Below are 5000 nucleotides of genomic sequence, written 5' to 3' on the forward strand. Positions count from 1 at the left end.
CTTTTCCCACCCGCTCACCTTTCCTAACTACGACCCGCTAGTTCGGCAATTTGTGGGAGAGTGTGGTTTCCGAGTGTACCCCTCTGTGTAACCCCTCTCACCAGAGTATGACTACTTCCTCTTCCCCTTGATCGTGCCTGGAAAGATATATATATATATATATATATATATATATATATATATATATATATATATATATATATATGTATATATATATATATTTTATATATATATATATATATATATATATATATATATATATATATATATATATATATATATATATATATATATATATATATATAACTTGTAAACACCTCTTTCCCCTACCACACCCCAATTCCTCGTAAACACCCCTCTCCCCCCCAAAGAAAGGGGTAAAGAAGAGGTTTGTTAATTTGCTTTTCATCGGCATCTTAAAAATGTAAACCACACATTCAAACTCCATTTCGCTTGAGTAGTTGTCCTTCATTCTCTCTCTCTCTCTCTCTCTCTCTCTCTCTCTCTCTCTCTCTCTCTCTGCATGTGTACGTATGCCTGTGTTTGGCAAATATTCGATGGTGACGCCATGCTATCAAGAACACTCACACTGATCGCTATTTATCAGTCATTTTACATCGTTTTACCAGTTTTTATACTTTCTCAGTCAAACCGCTAACATAGGACTTGTATGGTATACTGTTCTTAAAATATTTTATTTTTCCTTGTTTTCTTTCCTCACTGGGCTATTTTCCTTGTTGGAGATCCTGGGCTTATAGCATTCTGCTTTTCCAACTGCGGTTGTAGCTTAGCAATTAATAATAATAATAATAATAATAATAATAATAATAATAATAATACTTATTTGCCTCCATTCCATTTACCTTCTTGTATCTGAGAAATTTTAATCACTCATTTCATAAGATTCATTAGAAGCCTCTCAATTTCATCTAATTTTCATCTATTTTCACAGATTCACCGTCCCTGTGAGCTAGGGATGGGGTAGGGGAGGGGTTTGAGGGCTCCAATAGGCATACCTGCTGAGCCATAAACAGCCATTGCCTGGCTCTCCCTGGTTCTAGCTTGGGTACAGTCTCATATGTACATATAGTCGGTCTCTAGGATATTATATTAGCCCTTATCTCTGCCACTCATAAGTGACCTTTAAAAATGTGTACAATGGAACGTCTCACTTCTTCCATCGTCAAGTCCGGGTGTCTTCTCCCATTCCCCCTCCTTGTTACCTCCATTTTTTTTTCGCATTATTGTGGTTCTTCCTCTTTCCTATGCTTTATATTCAACACATCTTAAATATGCTCACTCCATCGAACCACAAATACATTCACTTCAGAAGTTATCTCTTCAAATAGCATCTTCTGTGTGAAGACATATTTTCTTCCTTAACATATCTCGCTAATATAAATTCATATTCCCCAAAATCTTGATATTTATCCTTCCCTATTTTATTCTTTTGCAATTTTTTTCCAGTTTCGTTTTTGCAAGTAGGTCTATCTTCGATTTCTTTACTTCTTCTTCTCTCATTTTTATTAAAATCATCAGATTATTATTATAATTATTATAAAAATTACTATTATTATTATTATTATTATTATTATTATTATTATTATTATTATTGAAATATTCTAGTATATGCAATTTCCTTTCATCTCCCTCCCCCCCTTTCAACTTGCATCTTTTCATTTCCTCTTCCTACATTTTTTTTCCCCACAATCCTCCCCTGCTATCGATATGACCTCATTAAGTAATTTTACAGACTCCTTATCCACTCCTTCAATATAAACTCTTTCACCAATTCCATTGTGTTTTAATTTCATCGTTGTACGTACTTCTCATACATATAGTGCTTAACTCACTTGAACATAATAGATTTACATGATATTTCCTTTCCCATTTACTCTATATAAGTATATAATCTTCCTATTTTACTAATGAACACTTTCTTCTTTGGAAACTATATTTGTACTTTTGCTCTTTAATCGCCTAGCATAATTGATTTCCCAAGCTGGGGGAAATTCCCCCCGTTGGGGGCTTGAACCTACCAAGGGGGAAATTAGTACACTGCCTACTAGCAATAAAGAAATCTTTGATGGATTTTCTCAGAGAGAGAGAGAGAGAGAGAGAGAGAGAGAGAGAGAGAGAGAGAGAGAGAGAGAGAGAGAGAGAGAGAGAGAGAGAGTCATTGCAGATATATCTGTACCCTTTTGAAATAAATTAGGATACAGTCACAGTGAGTTTTGACTACTTTTCCCTCATACTCATGGATGTCTGAACTGGGTACAAGGACCACAGGGCTCTAAACTTTCCTAAGCTCACATTTAAGTTCTCTCCAACAAATATTCCTTCATTGGATCCTTTTCTAGCTACGACTCAATTTGTCTTTGCCTACACATATACGGAAGTCTGGCTTATTCTCAAAATTTTCCTCTTTCCTCATACATCTGACAACACTATGTAAGATAGAAACTCTTCTCCACTAAAGGGGTTGACTACTGCACTGTAATTTTTCAGTGGCTACTTTCCACCTGATAATGGTAGAAAAGACTCTTTATCTATGGTAAGCAGCTCTTTTAGGTAGAAAGGATACTCCAAAAGGAAACCATTGTCCTTTAATCTTGGGTATTACCATAGCCTCTGTACCATGGTGTTTCACTGGCTTGGCTTATAGTTCTCTTACACGAGGGTACTCTCAGGCACATTATTCTGTCTCTTTATTTCCTTTCCTAACTGGGCTATTTTTCACTGTTGGAACCCTTGTGCTTATAGCATCGTGCTGTTCCAAATAGGGCTGTAACTTAGCAAGTAATAATAGTAATATTATCATTATTACTAACCAAGCTACAACCCTAGTTGGAAAAGCAAAATGCTATGATCCCAAGGGCTCCAACTAAAATAACCTCTTTTCCAAACCTAGATCCCATGCTCTCAAAAACATTAATTACTTCCTTGTCTACATATTCCCAAATCAATTGTGAAACTGATACATTCATGTTGCCTCATTCAACCCAAGTGAAAGAAACAATAAAATCGCCAGACCACCCATCGAAATGAAACGGTCACAAAGGAAAATGTGAACTCTGAGTGAGTCATCAAAAGGTAATATGCCGTGTATGATAAAGAGTCGTCATCACTGCCCAATTAGATGTTAGACAACTGCATCGTTCGGTATATGAAAAAAATATTTTTATACATGGGCAATGAAATAGGAAAGAGCTGCCTAATGTAGAATTCCTCGAACAAATAAAAGATTTTTTTTTTCATGTGTGGGTGTGGATGCAATGAGAGAGAGAGAGAGAGAGAGAGAGAGAGAGAGAGAGAGAGAGAGAGCGTCATTGCAGATATATCTGTATCTTTTTAAAACAGATTAGTAAACAGTCACAATGTGTTTCCACTACTCTTCCCCTCTTACCCATGAAAGGGGAAATCTGGATGCCTGATTTGGGTACAAGAACCACAGCGCTCTAAACTTTCCTAAGCTCACATTTAAGTTCTCTCCAACAAATATTCCTTCTTTGGATCCTTCTCTAGCTACGACTCAATTTACCCAAATAGTCGGGTCTATTCTTAACATTCTCCTCTTTCCTCATGTATCTGACAACACTATGTAAGATAAAAATTCTACTCCACTAAAGGGGTTGACTACTGCACTGTAATTTTTCAGTGGCTACTTTCCACCTGGTAAGGGTAGAATAGACTCCATCTATGGTAAGCAGCTCTTCCAGTAGAAGGACACTCCAAAAGGAAACCATTGTCCTTTAATCTTGGGTATTACCATAGCCTCTGTACCATGGTATTTCACTGTCTTGGCTTATAGTTCTTTTACATGACGGTACTCTCAGGCACACTATTCTGTCTGTTATTTCCTTTCCTAACTGGGCCATTTAACCTGTTGGAGCTCTTGGGCTCATAGCATCGTGCTTTCCAATAGGGCTGTAACTTGGCAAGTATTATTATTATTATTATTATTATTATTATTATTATTACTACTATTAGCTAAGCTACAACCCTAGTTGGAAAAGCAAAATGGTATAATCCCAAGGGCTCCAACTGGGAAAAATAGCCTCTTTTCCAAACCTGGATCCCATACTCTCAAAAACATTAATTACTTCCTTGTCTATATACTGCCAAATCAATTGTGAAACTGATACATTCATGTTGCCTCATTCAACCTCAGTGAAAGAAACAATAAAATCGCCAGACCACCCATCGAAATGAAACGGTCACAAAGGGAAATGTGAACTTTGAGTGAGTCATCAAAAGGCAATATGCCGTGTATGATAAAGAGTCGTCATCACTGCCCAATTAGATGTTAGACAACTGCATCGTTCGGTTTATGAAAAAGATATTTTTATACATGGGCAATGAAATAGGAAAGAGCTGCCTAATGTAGAATTCCTCGAAAAAATAAAAGACTTTTTTTCATGTGTGAGTGTGTATTCAATGTGAGTTTGCATGAGAGAGAGAGAGAGAGAGAGAGAGAGAGAGAGAGAGAGAGAGAGAGAGAGAGAGAGTGTCATGATGATTTATAACTTTTGTATTTTTATTATTACTAGCTAAGCTACAATCCTATTTGGAAAAGCCAAATGCTACAAGCTCAAGGACTCCAACAGGGAAAACAGCCCAGTAAGGAAAGGAAATGCAGATATTATGAATAGTCAAACTTAAAATGAGGGATGAAAAAAAGAATCTTAAATTTATTAAGATAAGTAACAACGTTGAATAGATGTCATATATAAACTATGAAACGAGACTTAAGTCAGCCTTTTCAACAGAAGATCATAGATAGATAGATAGGAGAGTAGGTGGTTACATATAATTCATATCACAGTGAGGAAAAAATGCATTCGAGTCAAAGTTAGTAACACTGAACTTTTTTTTTTTACATTTGTTGGGTGTGGATGAATTTGAGTTTGCACGAGAGAGAGAGAGAGAGAGAGAGAGAGAGAGAGAGAGAGAGAGAGAGAGAGAGTCATTGCAGATATATCTGTATCTTTTTAAATTAG

Source organism: Palaemon carinicauda, chromosome 7 (genome assembly GCF_036898095.1).
Source record: "Palaemon carinicauda isolate YSFRI2023 chromosome 7, ASM3689809v2, whole genome shotgun sequence".
In the NCBI taxonomy this organism is placed as follows: Eukaryota; Metazoa; Arthropoda; class Malacostraca; order Decapoda; family Palaemonidae; genus Palaemon; species Palaemon carinicauda.